Source organism: Saccopteryx bilineata, chromosome 6 (genome assembly GCF_036850765.1).
Source record: "Saccopteryx bilineata isolate mSacBil1 chromosome 6, mSacBil1_pri_phased_curated, whole genome shotgun sequence".
NCBI lineage: Eukaryota > Metazoa > Chordata > Mammalia > Chiroptera > Emballonuridae > Saccopteryx > Saccopteryx bilineata.
The window spans coordinates 40194396-40207929 of record NC_089495.1 but is presented as its reverse complement, the minus strand read 5'-3'; the positions used below and the strand labels follow the sequence as shown (position 1 = coordinate 40207929).

The 13534-nt window shown below is 40.6% G+C and overlaps 1 protein-coding gene across 2 annotated transcripts in view; it reads left to right on the top strand.

Moving 5' to 3' along the window:
- The window catches only part of MYO16 (myosin XVI), a 596349-nt gene that overhangs the window by 531751 nt on the left and 51064 nt on the right, over nt 1-13534 (top strand). The window lies entirely within an intron of this gene.

Below are 13534 nucleotides of genomic sequence, written 5' to 3'. Positions count from 1 at the left end.
GGAATCAAACCCGGGACCTCTACACGGCAGGTCGACGCTCTACCACTGAGCCAACCAGCCAGGGCAAAAATGTCTTTTTAATCTGATGATTATTAGGAACCCAGTGATATGGTCCATCTGCTCATCAGAGAGCAAGCAGTTCCATTGCTGTGGGGATTGAATACATCCTAGGAACCCACTGTAATAATTTTAGGGGAAAAAAATCTTCCATTTTTCAGATAATAAAATCAATCTATGACATGGCCCCAGACATGCAGTTTTCTTTTTCCTAGGCCTTAAAGTTTCAGAAGTTAACTTCAGGTAAAATGGTTAAACTAGCAAGAGTATTTTGTACTGCTGTTTGCTATTTGCCTCAAATTTTTAAAATGGTTTGGAAAAATCATTAAATATTAAGAAGAGCAAGCTTTATTTATTTACTTATTTATTTTTCAAAAAATGTGTTGAAGATCTATTTTGTGCCTGGCATTGCACTAAGTTGTATGGATTTTAAAAAGAAAATATGTGGTCTGCTCATAAGGAGCTCCCAGCAGGAAAACACAAGGAGTCCAATGTATGTAGGCAGTGAGAAACAGTTTTTATATAAAGATATGCGGGATTCACAAAGTGCTACTTACCCTTAATGCTTGTGAAATGCTGCATTCTTATTCCATTATTTCTCCTCTCACATTTTAAAATGCTATGACGACCAACTAAATTGATTTCCAACCCCATAAATATGTTCTTTGAAACACTGGTCTAGAAGGTAGGCTTTATCCGGAGGAATGAAGGGAGACAAGGCTAACTAAAGCAAAAGGAGAGAAAATACTAGGGTAAGAGTACCCCTCCCTCATGCTAGAAGCTGGTTTGTGTTCCACCCTGTACTCTGATTAATTCGAGGGCATGATGACATAATTAGGTTATGTTTTAGAATTAAAGCAGCAGGATTTTTCTATACTTGTTTACATGTAAACATATTTACTTTAGTAAGAAGTGATTAGTTGTGGGACATATGAGAAAGGGAATCCCTCCACTTGCCTGGCCATTTGGTGGTTTCTTCCTGCAGCGACATGAGAATCCATGTGAGACACAGGTTTAGCCTTGCCTTACAGTTTCACAGTGGCTCAGCCTTTCTGAGTAACTGACATCTACCCTGTGATATGCCACTGCAATAGCTCAAGGGCAGTTTAATCACATGTGCACACGATTTGGAGGCACAAGGATTTAGTAACGCCAACCAGTCTACCTCCAGCAAAGGGCACACTCATAGGAGCTATCAAAGAGACAGTTCAGGTGGCTTGAGGAGATCTTTTTAATTTATTATGTAAGGCTTGGAGCTGCTGCTTAGTAGTCAGCCAATGTAGGCAGGTGGGGTTGTTCTACAGATGTGCAGCGTTACCACCATGCTATTGTTAAAGTATTGATATCTCTTTGTGCCAGTCGGTAATGCCTGCAGTCCTGAGCCCTGCAAGCTTCCCTTCACCTACTTCATCACCTTGGGTGTTCTGGCCCCAGGCCTGCCCAGTTTCTTTTCAGTTAAATGTTGATATTTGGCAAGAAGTTTGTGTATGGCTCCCAACTGTTCTGATGGGTCCTCGCCTGTGCCCTTTGATTATTAAATATTTTAGGTGGGTAAATTTTGTAATTAATTCTGAACAAGAATTTTGAAAAGAATCAACAGACACTGCGTTTTGTTTTATAACTTTTGCTATTTTTGTTTGCTTTTTAACTTTTGCTGATTTTACTGGTCCTCTCTGACCTGCTGTAACTAGATCAGGAAATTCATCCTAACAATTAAAGCTTTACTTATGTGTCTTGTGTGACACATATGTGATTCAACCAAAACTCTAGTTGTGCTGAGTTTTGTGTGGTGGAGAGGGGGGATGGCCTGAAGGCACTGGAATGGCATGTCACAACTGGAGCATGGGCTACTGTCCCTGAAACGGAGCAGCTGTAGATGGTATTTTTCTTAAGGACTGCAATAGTTACTCTTAAAGCAAGTTATCTATTAAAAATCCAAGAGGGGCTCTATCCTTAGCTCTGTATACAGGTGCTTAAGTACCAGGAGACAAAACAGAGTCAATACAATACTCGTGAGAATATGTAAGTACATAAATACTCTTTTGTTCTAAAGGGAGCATCGGTTGTTTACCTAAGAAAGGATGTGTGAACTGGTAAGAAGTGTTTTGGGGGCTGCCTTGTATTCGTATTTTCAGATGATACGTATCACTAGCTCACCATCAGGTGACAGCATGCAGATGTCACAAATACTAAATGCTCCCAATAAAAGAGCAGGCATATTATTTTCTCTACTTTGCTTTTTGGAGAAAGTAAAGGGGGATCGTGAACTTGAAGCAGATGCAACCGAGACCAACAGTGCTGCTAGGCAGGAGTTGCGTTCTAGGACTCCTGGATTTATGTTACCACCTGGCATTTAGGAAATGTAAAAATAACAGGAATATAAATAACCGCATGACCTATGAAATTATACATGAGGAATGGGTCTCGGGGCCAAGCCAGCTTGTTGTTTAGGTGTTGCATATTCAGCTAATTATAGGAAAGTCAAGCTACCCAAGTACGGGGAAAGAGAAAAGAATTGATCTTCTTACCCCCATGGCAGGGGCAGAATAGATGGGCCCAAAAGGATCTAATTAGTTCAATTTAAAAGAAAAAAATTGGCACAACATAGTTTCTGCTGCATTTTCGGGTCTTGAAAACCTTATTTTTACTGACAGTCATTTTTTAGCTTTACTATCAATACATTCTTCCCGTGCTCAGCGCATATGTTGTTGAAGATATCACTCTATTTCCTGCTTCAGTTGGTGTTCTCTAGCGCAGACCCTCTCCTTGGACTTGGCAGGGGAGTGGGTGTCAGGAGCTTAGAGGCGGACACAAGGGAGCATTTCCATTCCACCCTACTGAACCCAGAGAAGTGGTGTCTGTGGCTCTTTCTGCTGCAGAAGAATGCTTAAGACACCAGTTCAAGAGGAATTTTGATCTACCAAAGGGTGGGGATTTCATAAGGGATTATTAAAAAGCAGGAGGGAATGCTGGGGGCCAGCATTCACAAGGAACAATGCATTTTAAGGTCAGCAGCACATAGGGTAGTTCTGTTTCCCCCATCATTTCCAGTTGCTGCAGAGTTATATTTTTTCTGCTTCTTAACTAATCTCTTCTTAGAGAAACATGATGGTATTGTGGAACGCTGCTGTATCACATGAGGAAATGCATGGGAACCTAGAGTCTGTTCCCAGTTCTGCATTGCCTCAGATACTGCAGCCCTCGGTGGATGTATTTCTGCAACTGTTAGCAAAGGGATGATAGATATAGTCAGACTCACCAGTCAGTTAGACTTGTGCTGTACAAAACATGCACAAAATCACTGTGCCCCTTTCCTAAGATACACATCTCCCCCTTTAAATAATACACCTTTGCACTCCCATCTTGTATCTCGTTACACAGTGCCACGTGTGAAATCTCTGCCTATTTGACTTCAGGATCCTCTCTGTACCTATGTGAATCCTTGTGCTTGACATTTGTCTTTCTCTGAGGCAATATGCCAGGTGTTCGGGTTATGCTTTCATGTAGAAGAAAAGCTTTCGAGAAGCTTACTATAGCAGAACGCATGAGGGCCTAGGAGTGACATTTAATTCCTTATTTGCATTTCTTCCTCATGTACAATAATATAAGATTTTAAGAAAAATCAGAGATTTAAAATGCATTGTTCCTTGTATCACAGACTAGATTTGGTTGAACAGAAACTGAATGTCGATTTGGGGGCTAAGTGATCCTGTCCCGATTTATATAATTACACACCATCTATGTGTATTGGGAAGCGCAGTCTAACTGCGATGCCTAAATCTCAGAAATGAGAACTTGAGAAGTAGCAGGGCCATGCCAGGGACCTCCCTCAGCGTGTGTACTTTCTGTTAATGCCCAATAGGAAAAAACAAGCACATCCCCTTCATGCCCTAGCCTTGCCGAAGAGAAATTTTCCTATAGAGTTGCAGAATGAATTATAGCCAGCATGAGTAATGAGTTTAAAAGTATTTTCACATTTTCTTATGCCTTACATGGCACTCTCAGTAGTTTGAATCAGTCAAACAGCTATAGTTTGTTTTTCCCCTTGCATTACAGAAATCTGGATCCTATCTTATATGTTTCCAAAATACACTCTAAAATTATCTCAAGTTAAGGTAACTTAAGGGAGGAATGTTTTTAAGTATTCTTCTTAAAGAAACACTCCACTCATTCCTTCCTCGTTCTCCTTGACCTTTCTGTGGCACTGGGGACTGTCAGCCTCCCTCTGTTCTGCAAAGCCAGTCACTTCTGCTCCTCCCCCACCCCATGCGCTCCCCTCTTCAAGCCTGCACCTGCCTCTGTGTGTCCACTGTCACTGGTTCGTCTCCTTCTGCCTCCTTACACGTTGGAACATCACTTTTCCTGGAAGACGTCCTCCCTACTGAGAGACTCTTAAGTCTCTCTTAGGTATTTTCTTTCCTGTACTAAGAAACGTCCTTTATGTTTAAATAACTGCCACAAAGTTCAGCCCTTGGGTATGTGGCTGTCACTTCAGAGTCAGCATGCGCAGCTCCAAACTCACCCTCATCTCTGGGTAGCTGTCAGGTCCTGACTTATTTCCTGCCCTCAACTCAAAAGGATCTTGAACTTGGCCCACTCCCCGACTTCCCTGTTCTGCACTGCCCCAGACTGAATTCTTGCTGCTTTTCTCTTTCTAATCTCTCCTTGCAGTTAATCCATCTAGGCACTTTTTTTTTCTAGATTAATAACATTATAAAAAGTCCTTTTTAACGTCACGCACTTACTCAGAATACAGTACTCGCTGGAGCCCACTCACTTGCGTGATACGCAACAAACTCCCGCTCTCGGGGCGGAGCTGTGGCAGAGCCGGCCTCTTCTCACCTCTGAGTGCATCCTTCTGATGCTTGCTTTACACGTTTGGCTTCCTTTTCTCTCCTTCTCTCCCCATTCTGTCCACGCTTCAAAATCCAGTGTTTTCTCCCCTGGCCCGTACTCCAAAGACTCACCTGGCTCTGACGTTCCCTCCGCACCGTGGATTCCTGCACACCTCAGTTCAGCCCTGATCTTCCGCTGCCTCAGTGTTCGCACAGCAGGCACCCTGACCGCAGCTGCCTCTTGAGTTGAGTCATCACCCAGAATCCTGAGAAAAGGCACCCACTAGACTGTGCCCTGCTTGTCACCCCCGCACATGATGGCATATTATGTATCAAAGGGTTTAATACACACAAATCAACAGACATTAACACAGCTGAGTAGGACAAGAATCCTGTCTTGATTATTCCAGATTATTCATTCCTAAATCTTCCACATAGACAACAGTCATCATCGTGCCTTTTTTTGTTGCACTCCTCAGGGTGTACCATAAATTCCTGTCATTTATTGTGTCTTCTTGCCCTTTCAGATGTGTTTGAGGGATTTTTAAGATATACATTTCTGAATGCTTTCAGTTAAATCTTAGCATAAAATTTGGACTGCGTAGGACTTAATAAATACTTGTTGAATCCATGGAGAAATCTCCCAATTTGGAGAAAGAATGTGGTCAGCTCACAGCTCACCACTCTTTTCTATGTTTAGCTCTCACATGTCCCCCAGAGCAGCCACCAGCTCAAGGACATCTCTCTGTTTCCCAGAGATTGACCAGCTTCTATGCCCTTTGCCACATTTGTTTTTGCTATTGATTTGGAGTGAGTACTTGACCCAGTCACTCATTATACTCCCCATGTTTCTATAGCTGGCCCAGACTTATCCAAGGAAACTTCTCGCCCCTAATAAGAAGCTTTTCTCCTCCCTTTCAGAATCTTGTGTTCATTCTCCAAGGGAAGTTTCTCTCCTTAGCCTTCATCTTGCCTCTCTTCTCTGCCAACAAAATCCTGTCTCCATTCCTCTCCTACACACATCACCTTACATGAACTTGCACATGCCTTTCATATCAAGGTAAATTAGAAAAATAGTCCTATGACTAGTGAGTAGTTAAGGTATTCTACTTGAATATTGTCCTGAAGACTTGTGCCCATGGTATCAGTGAGAGCCAAAGGCTATGCTGCCCTGTAGCCATATTCAGTGATCTTATACCCATTCTTCTCCCAGTCAGTGTAAACTCCAAGAAGTAAAGATTGGATTGTATAGATTACCACAAAATCCTAAACTTGGGACACATTCTGTTATTTTCAGGATGTTGAAGCTTATGTAATTGGGGGGAGAAATGACTTCTTTAAGAAAAAGAATAAAAAATGACAAAAATATAGGGATTAAAGTGGACATTTATTTAAAATGAAAAATAAAGCAAATTACTCATAATTCAGTGCCTAGAATAGTGCCTCTACATAGTAGATGCTCAATAAATATTTGTTGGAACAGAAAAACTTTGAATAAATTATTGCAATGATGCTACTAAATAAGCTTTGTCAGAAAAAAAATGTAAGATATGCAAATGCTAACTGTGCATGCATTACCCCGCTCCCTCTTGGGCCTTCGAAGTGGTGTTTGCAAGCAGGGGAGGTCTGGAACCTCTGCTCACTAGATTCCTTGTCAACCCTCCCCTGCTCATTTCCTGCCACCAAGATTCCAAAGCTAAAGTGTAACAAATCAATTGTGGGTTTTCTAACAACAGACTTTAGAAAGCTATGCAAATTAAGATTTTTAAAACCTAAATATGTATGGACCTTGCACAATGAAAAGTTTATCCATGATAATTGGTAAGACAATACTGAAAACATGAATCTTTACACTATGAGTCAGGCATAAATTTCAAATATCCAAGTTTGAAATTTTTTTCCTTCCCCAAGTTAACACTCTTAGGTAGAAAGAAAAACAGTTTTAACCTTTTGATTATGTAGAAAAATTTTACCTCACGCAATGTGATATTTCCCTTACCTTGTAATTTTATGTAAGACGATTAGAACTCAAAAGTATATTACTGACAATGGAAATCCTTTCATATATTTCCAATAATCTCATAAGAATGAGGAGAAATTATTACTGTGATAGGGGATTTCTCCATAGTCATTCACATGACTATTTTGGTTAGTAAATTTCTCAATTATTTTAGTTATAAAAATGTGTGGTTTCTTTTAGAAAATAAAATTTATTGTTGTAATAATTGATTCTTTTCTTTTTCTCTTTCTTCCAGCAAATATTTATTGAGCACCTGCTATGCTCTGTTGGGTAGGCACTGTTCTAGGCAGCAACAATGCAGTTGAGCTCATGGTACCAAGATTCCAAAGGGAGGAGACAAAAAGCAAACCAACAATTGAAATGTAATGTGTCATACAGTGACAAGGACTATGTAAAAAACCTAAGTAGGGAGTTGGAAGACAGATTGACCTGGGTCAGGGAGAGGGATGCTGTTCTCTAGAAGGTAGTCTGGAAGGCCTTTCTGCTCAGGGCAGCTTTGAACGGAGCTGCCCTGCTCCCTCCAGGAGAAGAGGCTGAATGAGGTGTGCAGAGGTGGCATGTGGCCAGGGGGGGCGGGGGTAGTTCAGAGTGTGGAATGGAGGTTGTGAAGGATCTCTCAGCTTCAGGAAATCTTTGGATCTTAATCCCAGAAAACCAGTAGGGAGATTGAATGAAGAAATAGTGTGATCTGATTTAAGTTTTATAATAATCTTTCTCAAGCTCGGCATTGCCATTCTGGGCCAGATATTTCTTTGTTGTGGAGGAATGTTTTGTACATTGTAGGTGTTTTTTAGCACCGCTGTTGTCTACCCACTAGATGCCAGTAATATCCCCCTCTCGGAGTGTGACAATCAAAAGCATCTCCAGGCACTGCCAGACGTTGTTTAGGGGGGAGGGTGTATGAGGGTGGGGAAGGAGTGTGGGGAAAAGGGTGAGGGAGGGTAGCCATGTCACCTCTTATAGAAAACCACAGTTTCAAAGGATCACACCCACCCAGCATGATATTTTAGTTACTGTATATAAAAACTATCACAAGACAACTGATTTTTTTATTCACATTTAGAGATTTGCAGAGCTCTCTCACTAGATTAAAATTCAACTTAAATGTGAGTTCTTTGCCTACTTGTATTTAATAATCATATCCTAATGTAAGGCCAAGACTTTATCTTTGAGTCAGATTCCAGTGTGACTCATTACTCCCATACCTGTAAAAGCAACACTAGGCAGGGGTCACAGAGATATCCTGTTTATAGGCTATTAAAATATCACCACAGGTATTTGAATCAACCAGTGTTACAACCTACCTCACCAAAGGATGCCACCGAACTACACAAACCACTGATTTCACAAGACTAAAAATGGTGCAGACATACCTTAAATCATTATACAGGATTTTACAGTTCTCATTTCTCTACTTGTTTGCTTAGATTCTTTAAGACATCAGATCATTTACAATAACATGGATGGACCTTGATAACATTGTACAGAGTGAAATAAGTAAATCAGAAAAAACTAAGAACTATATGAATCCATACATAGATGGGACATAAAAATGAGACTCAGAGACATGGACAAGAATGTGATGGTAACGGGGGAGGGGGCGAGGAAGGAGAGAGAGGGGGTGGTAGGAAGGGAGGGGAGGGGCACAAAGAAAACCAGATAGAAGGTGACAGAAGACAATTTGACTTTGGTTGAGGGGTATGCAACATTATCAATGTCAAAATAATCTGGAGATGTTTTCTCTGAACATATGTACCCTGATTTATCAATGTCACTGCATTAAATAATAAAAAGAAATTTAAAAAAATTTAAAAAAAAGAAGCAGAAATCTGGACACAGAAAGAGACAAAAAGAATGCCCACAAAAGAAAGGCCATGTGAGGACACAGTGAGAAGGAGGTCATCTGCAAGCCAAGAACCAGAGGCCTCAGGAGAAACCAAACCTGCTGACACCTTGCTCTTGGATTTCTAGCCTTCAGAACTGTGAGGAAATAAATTTCTGTTGTTGAAGAAGAAAAAAAAAAGAATCTCAAATATTTTCTTTTGGTGTGACAGACTTTTCTTCACCCTCAAAACCCTGATGGCCGCTGCTTAAAGGCATGAACAAACTTGATGACTTCGTTTGCACTGTATTATTCCTTTGAAGTCTCCATGAAATATGCATATGGTATATGCACTTAAAAAACTTTTTCCATTGATTTCAGAAAGAGAAAGAAGGAAGATATATATAGAGAAAGGAATAACAAGAAAGAGAAGAATGAGGAAAGGCATCAACTCATTGTTCCTTTTTTTATTTTTTTATTTTTCTGAAGTTGGAAACGGGGAGGCAGTCAGACAGACTCCCACATGCGCCCAACAGGGATCCACCCAGCATGCCCACCAGGGGGCGATGCTCTGCCCATCTGGGGCATCACTCTGTTGCAACCAGAGCCATTCTAGCGCCTGAGGCCATAGAGTCATCCCCAGCACTGGGGTCAACTTTGCTCCAATGGAGCCTTGGCTGTGGGAGAGGAAGAGAGAGACAGAGAGGAAGGAGAAGGGGAGGGGTGGAGAAGCAGATGGGCACTTCTCCTGTGTGCCCTGGCTGGGAATCGAACCCGGGACTCCTGCACGCCAGGCTGACGCTCAACTACTGAGCCAACCGGCCAGGACTCATTGTTCCATTTAATTGTTTCATTTTTTAATTGTGCACTCAATGATTGCTTCTCATACATGCTCTGACCGGGGATCAAACTTGTGACTTTGGCACACCAGGATGACACTGTATCCATGAAGTCACCTGGCCAGAGCCATGTATACATTTTTATAACTAAGGCTTCTTTAGAGTTAACACCAATGTCCACTTGATTTTTCATTGTTGTAATTTCTTCAATGCCTAAATACAGGGTAATGGGTGTACTTTTGATAAGGGGCATAGCAACCATTCATGCACTAAACTGACACAACAACAAAGTCAGAATTATTGAGAATTTCTGCATTTGACCCTTGTTGTGGCTGTATCAAGATATTAACAAGTTTGGACACAGATGTTTTTATGTGTTTGAATTTAGCTTGGAGTAAGGGTGGTTCTGAGCAAAGGCTGACACAGAATTTACTATGCTAAGAACCTCCTAGTTAATATTAATGAGCAAGGATACCCCAAAGTGAGGACACCCATATTGATTTTGTAGCTCTGTTTCAGTGGCTGGAGTATAATTCTTCAAGCTCCAGTTGACAGTTCAATACCACTGAGGTATTGAATACCAGTAATAATGACAATTCAATATCACTCAGGCATGGGTGACAAAAGCACAGAAAGGAAGCTGCCTTATCCTTTACACCAGTGGTCCTCAACCTTTTTTGGGCCACAGACCGGTTTAATGTCAGAAAATATTTTCACGGACCGGCCTTTAGGGTGGGACGGATAAATGCACAAAATAAAATTATGCGACTGGCGTAAAAACTGTGGTATTTTTAAATATAATTGTCGAACTTATGAGACAAGCATCAAGAGTGAGTCTTAGATGGATATAATAGAGGGAATCTGGTCATTTTTTAAAAATAAAACATCGTTCTGACTTAAATATAAATAAAACGAAAATAATGTTATTTACTCTTTCTCTGCTGATCGGTACCGGTCCGCGGCCCGGGGGTTGGGGACCACTGCTTTATACCAGTGAATGGAATAAGGAGGAAAGACTTTACATAAGGGAACAAGCATAGGAATGAGTGTAGGTGGATGGTGGGTACCTTTAAGCCTTCTTCTGAATCCATCTGCAACACTAATTATAAAATGTTTGCTTATAGATTAACCTCCTCAAGCCTCAATGACCTCATCTTGAAAATAGGTGTGATAGTGACAACTCTTCAGAATTGTTAGGAAAACAAGAGCTAAGTTAAGTATCACATCTGGGGGGGGGGATTAGTGCATAACAAACACTCAGAAGATGATAATTATTGTAAAAGCAATGTGAATAATAATCATTAGGTTAGCCATTAATTCTTGACTTACATTAAGAAAGACTTATTCCCTTATTCCAATCCAGAGCCATCCTTGAGTAGACATATGGTTTTAATATAAAAAAAGAAAACCTTAAAAATGATGTAAGGGTCACAGCTTGTGACAAATTTAAACACATTTATTGGCTACAATTTCACCTACTGACCAGAAATATGATATTTTTCATCTTTACTAGGAAAAATGAAGATTTTGACTATAAGTTAATATATCAATTGTTTCTGAGACAGAAATCAGTTATGAGGAAAGCTAGCATCAAATATTCATACTAAGACACAGTATCTCAGAGGATTGAGTCTTGTACCACCCACTAGACATAAGAGGACTGTCTCCATTTACCTGCCTTCCTGCCTCACATCCTGTTGTCTTAAATGTCTAGTGCCCTGAGTACAAGAGCTAAACTTCTGCTTGCAGTTGCCTCCCCAGCCCTGGGGATGTGCCTGTCCCCTGTTCTCACATGTCCTTTGCTTCATCGTGCCCAATTCAAAAGGATCCTATTACCTGGTTCCTTGAAAAAAAGTGAGCTCTTTCCTGCTTGGAGTTCTTCTCCCATGTGGGCGGCTATCTGTCAACACATGCACTTCTTACCCTCCTTTTCCTGAGCTTAACTGACCTTCTAGAGATGGTTTCCTGACCCATGTTGCCTGAAAACGTTGGCTGCTCACCCTCATTTCTCATTAAATTTTCTACCCAGCTGGGAATCTACCTCTTTTAATTATTTGTTTGTTTATTTGCTTGTTTGTCTGTTGTTAAACTAGGCAGTAAACTTCAAGTTGATTGTGATATTCATTACTGTGTTGTACCTCTAGCACCTGAAGGGTGTTAAGCATATAGTAGGTACTCAATAAGCATCGGGATTAAAGAAAAAAAATAACTTAAAGAGGAATAAAAGTTGGAGAATGTCTGTGTCTTCAGACAACTTCAGAATAAAAAATTTAAGAAAAGCAAAATAGAATTGACCAATTGAATATTCTTTTAGTTATAGCCTGTTTGGTAGTTGCTCACTGTTAAAAGCTAGGATCACTCAACCTCATAGTCATCACTGTCCTTATGCATGTTGGCTTAACCAAAACCTTTTGCTTGTTTTTTATATGTAAGGAAACAGGAGCTGCAGGGGCTCACTGGATCACTGAAATATTAACTCTTCTGCTTGATGTTCAAAGCCCTGTTCATTTTCCCTTTATACTAACTGTCTAGCATATACTAACTGTTAGCATTCTCTACTCTTAACCTTAGCACACCTTCCTTTTTGGGCAGACCAGAGTCCTCTTTATGCTGCACATAATTTACTTGTAAATGAGATCACTGTGGGTGAGCTGAATAGTGTCCTCACTGGTGATTAGGAAGAGTCAAGATTGGTGAGTGGAGAGAGAATGCATAGACCAAAGCACTGAAATATGAGTCAATGTGGATCATATGAGAAAATGTCCATGGCTTGTAGTGCTGTTTGAGTGTGAGTCTCAAGAGTAAGGGGAGAGAATGTCTAGGAGGAAGAGTTAGAAAGGATCAAGTCAAGCTCAGCCTCGGGAGCCTGGCCTATCTTCTTCCTCCTATTATCCTCTCCCCTTCCTTCCCACTTGCCTCATTACCTCCCCTCTTTCCTTCGAATTTAAACAGCAGTCCATTGAAATGACATACTCTAATTTGTCTTTTAGTAAAAAACAAAAATAGGGCAGTAATCAGAGTACATATGTTAAAGTTCTATTCTACTTTCTTCCAGCTGCATGACCCTGGGTGATCTTGATTCCTTTTTCAATATGAGGGTAACCTCTCTGCCCATTGCGGTCCTGGTTATGGGGATCATATCAGATAAACTGTTCTTCTCCATGTAAAGCATAATAAGAAACAAATTGTATATATTATCACTTTTGAATAATTTGATAGCCTAAAACAGGGGTCGGGAACCTATGGCTCATGAACCAGATGTGGCTCTTTTGAAGGCTCACAGACAAATCTTTAATAAAAAAATAATAATAATGTTAAAAATATAAAACATTCTCATATATTCCAATCTATTCATTTCCTACTGCTCATGTTCATGGTTGCGGGTGGCTGGAGCCAATCACAGCTGTCCTCTGGAACAACACCAAATTTTTATCGGATAATGTGTAACGTACATGGGTCGTTGTATGGCTCTCATAGAATTACATTTTAAAATATGTGGCGTTCATGGCTCTCTCAGCCAAGAAGGTTCCTGAGCCCTGGCCTAAAACTTCCAGCAGAACTGACTGAAGACAGCCAGAATCCACTGTGTACCAACAGACAAGAGCAGAAACAGCATGTATATGCTTGATGTTGAACAAAAAAACTCCCAGTAGGTCAGAGCTTTTTTGAAGTCCCTGGGGAAGCAAGAACCAATCCCGTGCATGTCTGGCCTGTCTGAGAGAGGGGACCTGATTTTGAGGATTGGGAAACAGGGGAAGACAGTCTGACACCATGGTGATAATTATGGTTGATTTACACACTCTCACTCATTGACTCTGCCTAAGGATAGTGCTGTCATTGTGTAAAACTCTACGTTAGTTAGACATTGTTATAAATCTTAGCATTTGTTCTATTTTACTTTATTATTAATGCATAGCTTTAAAAATCTTTACTTGGCTCTTCAATCTAATTTGGACAATGA